The following is a 14,434-nucleotide window of genomic DNA, read 5'->3' as shown; positions in this document are numbered from 1 at the left end:
TTCTATCTTCTTCATACTAGTAGTTTAGGAGTCTACTGACAGTGTCCACCAGGTCCATCATTATATTATATACCTACAGTAGTAATATATTTATTATATTATCTATACTAGCAGACGCAGTACGGTAGTCCACGGCTGTGGCTATCTCTGTGTCGTCAGTGCTCGTCCATAATTGTATACCTACCTACCTGTGGTGGGTTTTTTTTTTAATCTTCTTCATACTAGTAGTTTAGCAGTCTGCTGACAGTGTCCACCAGGTCCGTCATTATATTATATACCTACAGTAGTAATATATTTATTATATTATCTATACTAGCAGATGCAGTACGGTAGTCCACGGCTGTACCTACCTCTGTGTCGTCAGTGCTCGTCCATAATTGTATACCTACCTGTGGTGGGGTTTTTTTTTCTATCTTCTTCATACTAGTAGTTTAGGAGTCTGCTGACAGTGTCCACCAGGTCCGTCATTATATTATATACCTACAGTAGTAATATATTTAGTATATTATCTATACTAGCAGACGCAGTACGGTAGTCCACGGCTGTACCTACCTCTGTGTCGTCACTCGTCCATAATTGTATACCTAACTGTGGTGTTTTTTTTTTTCTATCTTCTTCATACTAGTAGTTTAGCAGTCTGCTGACAGTGTCCACCAGGTCCGTCATTATATTATATATACCTACAGTAGTTATATATTTTTTTTTTTATATCATTAATTATCATCTCTATACTAGCAGACGCAGTACGGTAGGCCACGGCTGTGGCTATCTCTGTGTCGTCAGTGCTCGTCCATAATTGTATACCTACCTACCTGTGGTGGAAGTTTTTTTCTATCTTCTTCATACTAGTAGTTTAGCAGTCTGCTGACAGTGTCCACCAGGTCCGTCATTATATTATATATACCTACAGTAGTTATATATATATTTTTTTTTATATCATTAATTATCATCTCTATACTAGCAGACGCAGTACGGTAGTCCACGGCTGTAGCTACCTCTGTGTCGTCAGTCACTCGTCATCCATAAGTATACTAGTATCCATCCATCTCCATTGTTTACCTGAGGTGCCTTTTAGTTGTGCCTATTAAAATATGGAGAACAAAAATGTTGAGGTTCCAAAAATAGGGAAAGATCAAGATCCACTTCCACCTCGTGCTGAAGCTGCTGCCACTAGTCATGGCCGAGACGATGAAATTCCATCAACGTCGTCTGCCAAGGCCGATGCCCAATGTCATAGTACAGAGCATGTAAAATCCAAAACACAAAAGATCAGTAAAAAAATGACTCAAAAATCTAAATAAAAATCGTCGGAGGAGAAGCGTAAACTTGCCAATATGCCATTTACCACACGGAGTGGCAAGGAACGGCTGAGGCCCTGGCCTATCTTCATGGCTAGTGGTTCAGCTTCACATGAGGATGGAAGCACTCAGCCTCTCGCTAGAAAAATGAAAAGACTTAAGCTGGCAAAAGCACAGCAAAGAACTGTGCGTTCTTCAAAATCACAAATCCACAAGGAGAGTCCAATTGTGTCGGTTGCGATGCCTGACCTTCCCAACACTGGACGTGAAGAGCATGCACCTTCCACCATTTGCACGCCCCCTGCAAGTGCTGGAAGGAGCACCCGCAGTCCAGTTCCTGATAGTTAGATTGAAGATGTCAGTGTTGAAGTACACCAGGATGAGGAGAATATGGGTGTTGCTGGCGCTGGGGAGGAAATTGACAAGGAGGATTCTGATGGTGAGGTGGTTTGTTTAAGTCAGGCACCCGGCGAGACACCTGTTGTCCGTGGGAGGAATATGGCCATTGACATGCCTGGTGAAAATACCAAAAAAATCAGCTCTTCGGTGTGGAAGTATTTCAACAGAAATGCGGACAACAGGTGTCAAGCCGTGTGTTGCCTTTGTCAAGCTGTAATAAGTAGGGGTAAGGACGTTAACCACCTCGGAACATCCTCCCTTATACGTCACCTGCAGCGCATTCATCATAAGTCAGTGACAAGTTCAAAAACTTTGGGCGACAGCGGAAGCAGTCCACTGACCAGTAAATCCCTTCCTCTTGTAACCAAGCTCACGCAAACCACCCCACCAACTCCCTCAGTGTCAATTTCCTCCTTCCCCAGGAATGCCAATAGTCCTGCAGGCCATGTCACTGGCAATTCTGACGAGTTCTCTCCTGCCTGGGATTCCTCCGATGCATCCTTGAGTGTAACGCCTACTGCTGCTGGCGCTGCTGTTGTTGCTGCTGGGAGTCGATGGTCATCCCAGAGGGGAAGTCGTAAGACCACTTTTACTACTTCCACCAAGCAATTGACTGTCCAACAGTCCTTTGCGAGGAAGATGAAATATCACAGCAGTCATCCTGCTGCAAAGCGGATAACTGAGGCCTTGGCATCCTGGGCAGTGAGAAACGTGGTTCCGGTATCCATCATTACTTCAGAGCCAACTATAGACTTGATTGAGGTACTGTGTCCCCGGTACCAAATACTATCTAGGTTCCATTTCTCTAGGCAGGCGATACCGAAAATGTACACAGACCTCAGAAAAAGACTCACCAGTGTCCTAAAAAATGCAGTTGTACCCAATGTCCACTTAACCACGGACATGTGGACAAGTGGAGCAGGGCAGACTCAGGACTATATGACTGTGACAGCCCACTGGGTAGATGTATTGACTCCCGCCGCAAGAACAGCAGCGGCGGCACCAGTAGCAGCATCTCGCAAACGCCAACTCTTTCCTAGGCAGGCTACGCTTTGTATCACCGCTTTCCAGAATACGCACACAGATGAAAACCTCTTACGGCAACTGAGGAAGATCATCACAGAATGGCTTACCCCAATTGGACTCTCCTGTGGATTTGTGGCATCGGACAACGCCAGCAATATTGTGCGTGCATTATGGCCCTCATTCCGAGTTGTTCGCTCGTTCTTTTTCATCGCATCGCAGTGAAAATCCGCTTAGTACGCATGCGCAAAGTTCGCACTGCGACTGCGCCAAGTAACTTTACTATGAAGAAAGTATTTTTACTCACGGCTTTTTCTTCGCTCCGGCGATCGTAATGTGATTGACAGGAAATGGGTGTTACTGGGCGGAAACACGGCGTTTCAGGGGCGTGTGGCTGAAAACGCTACCGTTTCCGGAAAAAACGCAGGAGTGGCCGGGGAAACGGTGGGAGTGCCTGGGCGAACGCTGGGTGTGTTTGTGACGTCAACCAGGAACGACAAGCACTGAAATGATCGCACAGGCAGAGTAAGTCTGGAGCTACTCAGAAACTGCTAAGTAGTTAGTAATCGCAATATTGCGAATACATCGGTCGCAATTTTAAGAAGCTAAGATTCACTCCCAGTAGGCGGCGGCTTAGCGTGTGTAACTCTGCTAAATTCGCCTTGCGACCGATCAACTCGGAATGAGGGCCTATATCTGGGCAAATTCCAGCACGTCCCATGTTTTGCACATACCTTGAATTTGGTGGTGCAGAATTATTTAAAAAACGACAGGGGCGTGCAAGAGATGCTGTCGGTGGCCACAAGAATTGCGGGACACTTTCGGCGTACAGGCACCACGTACAGAAGACTGGAGCAACACCAAAAACGCCTGAACCTGCCCTGCCATCATCTGAAGCAAGAAGTGGAAACGAGGTGGAATTCAACCCTCTATATGCTTCAGAGGATGGAGGAGCAGCAAAAGGCCATTCAAGCCTATACATCTGACCACGATATAGGAGGTGGAATGCACCTGTCTCAAGCGCAGTGGAGAATGATTTCAACGTTGTGCAAGGTTCTGCAACCTTTTGAACTTGCCACACGTGAAGTCAGTTCAGACACTGCCAGCCTGAGTCAGGTCATTCCCGTCATCAGGCTTTTGCAGAAGAAGCTGGAGACATTGAAGGAGGAGCTAAGACAGAGCGATTCCGCTAGGCATGTGGGACTTGTGGATGGAGCCCTTCATTCGCTTAACCAGGATTCACGGGTGGTCAATCTGTTGAAATCAGAGCACTACATTTTGGCCACCGTGCTCGATCCTAGATTTAAAACCTACGTTGTATCTCTCTTTCCGGCAGACACAAGTCTGCAGGGGTTCAAAGACCTGCTGGTGAGAAAATTATCAAGTCAAGCGGAACTTGATCGGTCAACAGCTCCTCCTTCACAGTCTCCCGCAATTGGGGGTGCGAGGAAAAGGCTCAGAATTCCGAGCCCACCCGCTGGCGGTGATGCAGGGCAGTCTGGAGCGACTGCTGATGCTGACATCTGGTCCGGACTGAAGGACCTGCCAACGATTACGGACATGTCGTCTACTGTCACTGCATATGATTCTCTCACCATTGAAAGAATGGTGGAGGATTATATGAGTGACCGCATCCAAGTAGGCACGTCAGACAGTCCGTACGTATACTGGCAGGAAAAAGAGGCAATTTGGAGGCCCTTGCACAAACTGGCTTTATTCTACCTAAGTTGCCCTCCCACAAGTGTGTACTCCGAAAGAGTGTTTAGTGCCGCCGCTCACCTTGTCAGCAATCGGCGTACGAGGTTACTTCCAGAAAATGTGGAAAAGATGATGTTCATTAAAATGAATTATAATCAATTGCTCCGTGGAGACATTGACCAGCAGCAATTGCCTCCACAAAGTATACAGGGAGCTGAGATGGTGGATTCCAGTGGGGACGAATTGATAATCTGTGAGGAGGGGGATGTACACGGTGATGAATCGGAGGATGATGATGAGGTGGACATCTTGCCTCTATAGAGCCAGTTTGTGCAAGGAGAGATTTATTGCTTCTTTTTTGGTGGGGGTCCAAACCAACCCGTCATTTCAGTCACAGTCGTGTGGCAGACCCTGTCACTGAAATGATGGGTTGGTTAAAGTGTGCATGTCCTGTTTATACAACATAAGGGTGGGTGGGAGGGCCCAAGGCAATTCCACCTTGCACCTCTTTTTTCTTTTATTTTTCTTTGCGTCATGTGCTGTTTGGGGAGTGTTTTTTGGAAGGGCCATCCTGCGTGACACTGCAGTGCCACTCCTAGATGGGCCAGGTGTTTGTGTCGGCCACTTGGGTCGCTGAGCTTAGTCACAAAGCTACCTCATTGCGCCTCTTTTTTTCTTTGCGTCATGTGCTGTTTGGGGAGTGTTTTTTGGAAGGGCCATCCTGCGTGACACTGCAGTGACACTCCTAGATGGGCCAGGTGTTTGTGTCGTCCACTTGGGTCGCTGAGCTTAGTCACACAGCTACCTCATTGCGCCACTTTTTTTCTTTGCGTCATGTGCTGTTTGGGGAGTGTTTTTTGGAAGGGCCATCCTGCGTGACACTGCAGTGCCACTCCTAGATGGGCCAGGTGTTTGTGTCGGCCACTTGGGTCGCTGAGCTTAGTCACACAGCTACCTCATTGCGCCTCTTTTTTTCTTTGCGTCATGTGCTGTTAGGGGAGTGTATCTGGAAGGGCCATCCTGCGTGACACTGCAGTGCCACTCCTAGATGGGCCAGGTGTTTGTGTCGGCCACTTGGGTCGCTGAGCTTAGTCACACAGCTACCTCATTGCGCCTCTTTTTTTCTTTGCGTCATGTGCTGTTTGGGGAGTGTTTTTTGGAAGGGCCATCCTGCGTGACACTGCAGTGCCACTCCTAGATGGGCCAGGTGTTTGTGTCGGCCACTTGGGTCGCTGAGCTTAGTCACACAGCTACCTCATTGCGCCTCTTTTTTTCTTTGCGTCATGTGCTGTTTGGGGAGTGTTTTTTGGAAGGGCCATCATGCGTGACACTGCAGTGCCACTCCTAGATGGGCCAGGTGTTTGTGTCGGCCACTTGGGTCACTGAGCTTAGTCATCCAGCGACCTCGTTGCAAATTTTAGGACTAAAAATAATATTGTGAGGTGTGAGGTGTTAAGAATAGACTGAAAATTAGTGGAAATTATGGTTATTGAGGTTAATAATACTTTGGGATCAAAATGACTCCCAAATTCTATGATTTAAGCTGTTTTTTAGGGTTTTTTGAAAAAAACACCCGAATCCAAAACACACCCGAATCCGACAAAAAAAATTCGGTGAGGTTTAGCCAAAACGCGTTCGAACCCAAAACACGGCCGCGGAACCGAACCCAAAACCAAAACACAAAACCCGAAAAATTTCCGGTGCACATCTCTAGTGGCCATGCCATGTCACTGTGCAGGAGCCAGCACCGCTCACACACTAGTCCCCGGTGCAGCCCCCAACCCCCGGGACACCCGGAGCAACAAAATGTAGATTCAGGCCACCAGGCCACGCCCCTACCTATGAAACCATGCCTCCTTTTTACCATTGCGCTGCTTATCTGCGCGCACTGCATTACAATCTCCCTCGCCACCTCTCTGGGTGTCACCAGTGATAGTGACACCTCTGCCATGCTTGTAGCAGCTGGTCCTAAGATCTACACCTCAAGCCCTGAGTGTTTGCCCTTGTGACTTGTTGATCATCATAGCAAAGCAGATGCTTACAGAAAACTGCAGTGGCTTAGATTGAAAATAAAAAAAATTGATGGGTATAAGGTAGAGAGGAGCGGGTTCGGTTCTCCGAGAACCGAATTCCCCACGAACCCCACGAACTCCTCCTCCGAGGCAGGCTCGGTTGTTCCCGCCTGACTCGGAAAACCTGAACAAGGGAAAATGTCATCATCCCGCTGTCGGATTCTCGCGAGATTCGGATTCCATATAAAGAGCTGCGCGTTGCCGCCATTTTTACTCGTGCATTGAAGAGAGAGCGGAGAGGACGTGGTTATGTTCTCTCAGTGGAAATCTCAATATCAGTGCTCAGTATCAGTGGATACTTATTGCTGCTCAGTAATACTAGTAGTGTGTCTCTCCTGCTCAGTGTCAGTTCTCAGTAGTATCCTCATCAGTGCTCAGTATCACTGCTCATTGTCTTGTGCTGCATTGTTGTGCTCAGCATACTACAGTACATTACTAATAGTCCAGTGCTGCATCTTGCTGCTCAGTGTCAGTTCTAGTATCCTCATCAGTGCTCACTATCACTGCTCATTGCATTGTGGTGTTCTGTATACTACAGTAACATAGTAATATAGTAACATATAGTAACATAGTTTTTGAGGTTGAATAGAGGCAAATTGCCCATCGTGTTCAACCTGTTTTAAGTTGTGATGATTCTACATACTTGCTGAATAATGTTTTATGACTAGTTAGCTACTACAACTCATGTTACCCCCGGATTAACCATGTTGATATTTTAAGTATTATAACCTTGGATAGCTTTTTCATTCAGAAATGTATCCATTCCTTTTTTAAATCCAATTACAGAGTCCGCCATTACCACCTTCCCTGGCAGGGAATTCCACATCCTGATTGCCCTAACAGTGAAGATCATAGTATCTCACCTGGCAGGTAAGTAGGAGTTGGGCCAGAGCTGTGGAGGATTGCTGCTCGGGCACCCCCTGTCAAATGAAGGAGATCCAACTGAGGCAGCACAAGGGAACTCTCGAAAGAAAAACAAGGCTAGAGGAAGATCTGAGACAAAGAAATCTGACTTTTACCAGAGCTGACCAGAGGAAAGCACAAACACAGTCCCCCACTACCACAAATAATGCAGTCGAGTTTCCCACATTTGGGGAAATCACAGGGGTCAGCATACCCAGAATGCAATGAATGAACCTCACCCTGGGAGAACAATCTTCATGACCATGGTATCGCCTATGCAAAATAAGTATGATTTGGGATAGGGCTGGGGAGGGCCGCTGCTCAGGCACATCTCTGTCAAGTAAAGGAGATTCAACTGAGGCAGCACAAGGGAACTCTCATCTGGGGACAACAACTGCAGGGAGAACACATATTTTCAGATGAACATGGGAGGGCAGAAGGCTGCCTAATACTGAAGCACCCCCAAACAACAAACCAAATGCAACAACTAGTACAAGCATTCCTGGGGGAAGTTCTGCAGAAGACGGATTTGCATACGGTGATGTCATCCAAGCAGTGGGCCAAAGTTGGCTGGATCCCTCATCTGCATATGAAAAGAGAAAAGGGGTATGCAGGGCATGGCGGCCTTTTGCGGCGCTTGGATGACCCTTAGTTCGCATTAAACACCCCCACCCTCCTTCGGTGTGGGGCTCATGTTGACAATGCCCCAGCCCCTGAAGCATTCAAGCTGATTTCTTACAGCAGCTTGGCACTGTAACAGCTCCAGAGCTGCTCTGTAAGGCAAGTAAAAGGGTGTGTAGTTTGCATTGTGCATTGGAAGGCACAAAGTAAGCAGACAGGAGGAGAAGTCAGGATAGTGCACAAGGGTATAAAAGGGAGGGGCTCAAGAAAAAAGAAGTGGAAACAGACAGCAAACTAGGCTGGAGAGAGACCTGAGACAAAGAGATCTGAATTATACGAGAGCCGACCAGGGGAAACACAAATTATGCAGTCAAGTTTCCCACATTTGGGGAAATCGCAGGGGCAGCACACCCAGAGTGCAATGGGTGAGCCTTGCCCTGGAAGAAGCACCTTCATGATCATAGTATCTCACCTGGCAGGTAAGTAGGAGTTGGGCTTGAGCTGGGGAGGGTCGCTGCTCGGGCACCCCCCTGTCAAGTGAAGGAGATCCAACTGAGGCAGCACAAGGGAACTCTCGAAAGAAGAACAAGGCTAGAGGAAGATCTGAAACAAAGAAATCTGACTTTTACCAGAGCTGACCAGAGGAAAACACAAACACAGTCCCCCACTACCACAAATAATGCAGTCGAGTTACCCACATTTGGGGAAATCACAGGGGTCAGCATACCCAGAATGCAATGAATGAACCTCACCCTGGGAGAATAATCTTCATGACCATGGTATCTCATATGCAAAATAAGTATGATTTGGGATAGGGCTGGGGAGGGCCGCTGCTCAGGCACATCTCTGTCAAGTAAAGGAGATTCAACTGAGGCAGCACAAGGGAACTCTCATCTGGGGACAACAACTGCAGGGAGAACACATATTTTCAGATGAACATGGGAGGGCAGAAGGCTGCCTAATACTGAAGCACCCCCAAACAACAAACCAAATGCAACAACTAGTGCAAGCATTCCTGTTTGTTTCTGAAGCCAACTTTGACCCACTGCTTGGATGACATCACCATATGCAAATCCATCTGCTGCAGGCCTTCCCCCAGGAATGCTTGCACTCTTTATATGAAATCCGAATCTCGCGAGAATCCGACAGCGGGATGATGACATTTTCCCTTGTTCAGGTTTTCCGAGTCAGGCGGGAACAACCGAGCCTGCCTCGGAGGAGGAGTTCGTGGGGTTCGTGGGGAATTCGGTTCTCGGAGAACCGAACCCGCTCCTCTCTACCTTATACCCATCAATTTTTTTTATTTTCAATCTAAGCCCCTGCAGTTTTCTGTAAGCATCTGCTTTGCTATGATGATCAACAAGTCACAAGGGCAAACACTCAGGGCTTGAGGTGTAGATCTTAGGACCAGCTGCTACAAGCATGGCAGAGGTGTCACTATCACTGGTGACACCCAGAGAGGTGGCGAGGGAGATTGTAATGCAGTGCGCGCAGATAAGCAGCGCAATGGTAAAAAGGAGGCATGGTTTCATAGGTAGGGGCGTGGCCTGGTGGCCTGAATCTACATTTTGTTGCTCCGGGTGTCCCGGGGGTTGGGGGCTGCACCGGGGACTAGTGTGTGAGCGGTGCTGGCTCCTGCACAGTGACATGGCATGGCCACTAGAGATGTGCACCGGAAATTTTTCGGGTTTTGTGTTTTGGTTTTGGGTTCGGTTCCGCGGCCGTGTTTTGGGTTCGAACGCGTTTTGGCTAAACCTCACCGAATTTTTTTTGTCGGATTCGGGTGTGTTTTGGATTCGGGTGTTTTTTTCAAAAAACCCTAAAAAACAGCTTAAATCATAGAATTTGGGAGTCATTTTGATCCCAAAGTATTATTAACCTCAATAACCATAATTTCCACTAATTTTCAGTCTATTCTTAACACCTCACACCTCACAATATTATTTTTAGTCCTAAAATTTGCACCGAGGTCGCTGGATGACTAAGCTCAGTGACCCAAGTGGCCGACACAAACACCTGGCCCATCTAGGAGTGGCACTGCAGTGTCACGCATGATGGCCCTTCCAAAAAACACTCCCCAAACAGCACATGACGCAAAGAAAAAAAGAGGCGCAATGAGGTAGCTGTGTGACTAAGCTCAGCGACCCAAGTGGCCGACACAAACACCTGGCCCATCTAGGAGTGGCACTGCAGTGTCACGCAGGATGGCCCTTCCAAAAAACACTCCCCAAACAGCACATGACGCAAAGAAAAAAAGAGGCGCAATGAGGTAGCTGTGTGACTAAGCTCAGCGACCCAAGTGGCCGACACAAACACCTGGCCCATCTAGGAGTGGCACTGCAGTGTCACGCAGGATGGCCCTTCCAAAAACACTCCCCAAACAGCACATGACGCAAAGAAAAAAAGAGGCGCAATGAGGTAGCTGTGTGACTAAGCTCAGCGACCCAAGTGGCCGACACAAACACCTGGCCCATCTAGGAGTGGCACTGCAGTGTCACGCAGGATGGCCCTTCCAAAAAACACTCCCCAAACAGCACATGACGCAAAGAAAAAAAGTGGCGCAATGAGGTAGCTGTGTGACTAAGCTCAGCGACCCAAGTGGACGACACAAACACCTGGCCCATCTAGGAGTGTCACTGCAGTGTCACGCAGGATGGCCCTTCCAAAAAACACTCCCCAAACAGCACATGACGCAAAGAAAAAAAGAGGCGCAATGAGGTAGCTGTGTGACTAAGCTCAGCGACCCAAGTGGCCGACACAAACACCTGGCCCATCTAGGAGTGGCACTGCAGTGTCACGCAGGATGGCCCTTCCAAAAAACACTCCCCAAACAGCACATGACGCAAAGAAAAATAAAAGAAAAAAAGAGGTGCAAGGTGGAATTGCCTTGGGCCCTCCCACCCACCCTTATGTTGTATAAACAGGACATGCACACTTTAACCAACCCATCATTTCAGTGACAGGGTCTGCCACACGACTGTGACTGAAATGACGGGTTGGTTTGGACCCCCACCAAAAAAGAAGCAATAAATCTCTCCTTGCACAAACTGGCTCTATAGAGGCAAGATGTCAACCTCATCATCATCCTCCGATTCATCACCGTGTACATCCCCCTCCTCACAGATTATCAATTCGTCCCCACTGGAATCCACCATCTCAGCTCCCTGTATACTTTGTGGAGGCAATTGCTGCTGGTCAATGTCTCCACGGAGCAATTGATTATAATTCATTTTAATGAACATCATCTTCTCCACATTTTCTGGAAGTAACCTCGTACGCCGATTGCTGACAAGGTGAGCGGCGGCACTAAACACTCTTTCGGAGTACACACTTGTGGGAGGGCAACTTAGGTAGAATAAAGCCAGTTTGTGCAAGGGCCTCCAAATTGCCTCTTTTTCCTGCCAGTATACGTACGGACTGTCTGACGTGCCTACTTGGATGCGGTCACTCATATAATCCTCCACCATTCTTTCAATGGTGAGAGAATCATATGCAGTGACAGTAGACGACATGTCCGTAATCGTTGGCAGGTCCTTCAGTCCGGACCAGATGTCAGCATCAGCAGTCGCTCCAGACTGCCCTGCATCACCGCCAGCGGGTGGGCTCGGAATTCTGAGCCTTTTCCTCGCACCCCCAATTGCGGGAGACTGTGAAGGAGGAGCTGTTGACCGATCAAGTTCCGCTTGACTTGATAATTTTCTCACCAGCAGGTCTTTGAACCCCTGCAGACTTGTGTCTGCCGGAAAGAGAGATACAACGTAGGTTTTAAATCTAGGATCGAGCACGGTGGCCAAAATGTAGTGCTCTGATTTCAACAGATTGACCACCCGTGAATCCTGGTTAAGCGAATGAAGGGCTCCATCCACAAGTCCCACATGCCTAGCGGAATCGCTCTGTCTTAGCTCCTCCTTCAATGTCTCCAGCTTCTTCTGCAAAAGCCTGATGACGGGAATGACCTGACTCAGGCTGGCAGTGTCTGAACTGACTTCACGTGTGGCAAGTTCAAAAGGTTGCAGAACCTTGCACAACGTTGAAATCATTCTCCACTGCGCTTGAGACAGGTGCATTCCACCTCCTATATCGTGGTCAGATGTATAGGCTTGAATGGCCTTTTGCTGCTCCTCCATCCTCTGAAGCATATAGAGGGTTGAATTCCACCTCGTTTCCACTTCTTGCTTCAGATGATGGCAGGGCAGGTTCAGGCGTTTTTGGTGTTGCTCCAGTCTTCTGTACGTGGTGCCTGTACGCCGAAAGTGTCCCGCAATTCTTGTGGCCACCGACAGCATCTCTTGCACGCCCCTGTCGTTTTTTAAATAATTCTGCACCACCAAATTCAAGGTATGTGCAAAACATGGGACGTGCTGGAATTTGCCCAGATATAATGCACGCACAATATTGCTGGCGTTGTCCGATGCCACAAATCCACAGGAGAGTCCAATTGGGGTAAGCCATTCTGTGATGATCTTCCTCAGTTGCCGTAAGAGGTTTTCATCTGTGTGCGTATTCTGGAAAGCGGTGATACAAAGCGTAGCCTGCCTAGGAAAGAGTTGGCGTTTGCGAGATGCTGCTACTGGTGCCGCCGCTGCTGTTCTTGCGGCGGGAGTCAATACATCTACCCAGTGGGCTGTCACAGTCATATAGTCCTGAGTCTGCCCTGCTCCACTTGTCCACATGTCCGTGGTTAAGTGGACATTGGGTACAACTGCATTTTTTAGGACACTGGTGAGTCTTTTTCTGAGGTCTGTGTACATTTTCGGTATCGCCTGCCTAGAGAAATGGAACCTAGATAGTATTTGGTACCGGGGACACAGTACCTCAATCAAGTCTATAGTTGGCTCTGAAGTAATGATGGATACCGGAACCACGTTTCTCACTGCCCAGGATGCCAAGGCCTCAGTTATCCGCTTTGCAGCAGGATGACTGCTGTAATATTTCATCTTCCTCGCAAAGGACTGTTGGACAGTCAATTGCTTGGTGGAAGTAGTAAAAGTGGTCTTACGACTTCCCCTCTGGGATGACCATCGACTCCCAGCAGCAACAACAGCAGCGCCAGCAGCAGTAGGCGTTACACTCAAGGATGCATCGGAGGAATCCCAGGCAGGAGAGAACTCGTCAGAATTGCCAGTGACATGGCCTGCAGGACTATTGGCATTCCTGGGGAAGGAGGAAATTGACACTGAGGGAGTTGGTGGGGTGGTTTGCGTGAGCTTGGTTACAAGAGGAAGGGATTTACTGGTCAGTGGACTGCTTCCGCTGTCGCCCAAAGTTTTTGAACTTGTCACTGACTTATGATGAATGCGCTGCAGGTGACGTATAAGGGAGGATGTTCCGAGGTGGTTAACGTCCTTACCCCTACTTATTACAGCTTGACAAAGGCAACACACGGCTTGACACCTGTTGTCCGCATTTCTGTTGAAATACTTCCACACCGAAGAGCTGATTTTTTTGGTATTTTCACCAGGCATGTCAATGGCCATATTCCTCCCACGGACAACAGGTGTCTCGCCGGGTGCCTGACTTAAACAAACCACCTCACCATCAGAATCCTCCTTGTCAATTTCCTCCCCAGCGCCAGCAACACCCATATTCTCCTCATCCTGGTGTACTTCAACACTGACATCTTCAATCTGACTATCAGGAACTGGACTGCGGGTGCTCCTTCCAGCACTTGCAGGGGGCGTGCAAATGGTGGAAGGTGCATGCTCTTCACGTCCAGTGTTGGGAAGGTCAGGCATCGCAACCGACACAATTGGACTCTCCTTGTGGATTTGTGATTTTGAAGAATGCACAGTTCTTTGCTGTGCTTTTGCCAGCTTAAGTCTTTTCATTTTTCTAGCGAGAGGCTGAGTGCTTCCATCCTCATGTGAAGCTGAACCACTAGCCATGAAGATAGGCCAGGGCCTCAGCCGTTCCTTGCCACTCCGTGTGGTAAATGGCATATTGGCAAGTTTACGCTTCTCCTCCGACGATTTTTATTTAGATTTTTGAGTCATTTTTTTACTGATCTTTTGTGTTTTGGATTTTACATGCTCTGTACTATGACATTGGGCATCGGCCTTGGCAGACGACGTTGATGGAATTTCATTGTCTCGGCCATGACTAGTGGCAGCAGCTTCAGCACGAGGTGGAAGTGGATCTTGATCTTTCCCTATTTTTGGAACCTCAACATTTTTGTTCTCCATATTTTAATAGGCACAACTAAAAGGCACCTCAGGTAAACAATGGAGATGGATGGATACTAGTATACTTATGGATGACGAGTGACTGACGACACAGAGGTAGCTACAGCCGTGGACTACCGTACTGCGTCTGCTAGTATAGAGATGATAATTAATGATATAAAAAAAAATATATATATAACTACTGTAGGTATATATAATATAATGACGGACCTGGTGGACACTGTCAGCAGACTGCTAA

At 47.9% G+C, this 14,434-nt stretch overlaps 3 non-coding genes across 3 annotated transcripts; all 3 read right to left on the bottom strand.

Moving 5' to 3' along the window:
- Positions 1–7,519: 7,519 nt before the first annotated feature.
- Positions 7,520–7,683, bottom strand: LOC135033695 (U1 spliceosomal RNA). The gene has a single exon (XR_010229035.1). It is a non-coding gene; the product is annotated as a U1 spliceosomal RNA (small nuclear RNA).
- A 655-nt stretch (positions 7,684–8,338) lies between these two features.
- Positions 8,339–8,501, bottom strand: LOC135033796 (U1 spliceosomal RNA). Its single transcript, XR_010229129.1, has one exon. It is a non-coding gene; the product is annotated as a U1 spliceosomal RNA (small nuclear RNA).
- Positions 8,502–8,653: 152 nt separating this feature from the next.
- Positions 8,654–8,817, bottom strand: LOC135033737 (U1 spliceosomal RNA). Its single transcript, XR_010229076.1, has one exon. It is a non-coding gene; the product is annotated as a U1 spliceosomal RNA (small nuclear RNA).
- Positions 8,818–14,434: the final 5,617 nt, after the last annotated feature.

The sequence above is a fragment of the Pseudophryne corroboree genome, unplaced genomic scaffold (assembly GCF_028390025.1).
Source record: "Pseudophryne corroboree isolate aPseCor3 unplaced genomic scaffold, aPseCor3.hap2 scaffold_576, whole genome shotgun sequence".
NCBI classification, from domain to species: Eukaryota; Metazoa; Chordata; class Amphibia; order Anura; family Myobatrachidae; genus Pseudophryne; species Pseudophryne corroboree.
Note: the sequence above shows the minus strand (reverse complement) of the source record. Positions and strands in the feature narration are given on the sequence as shown.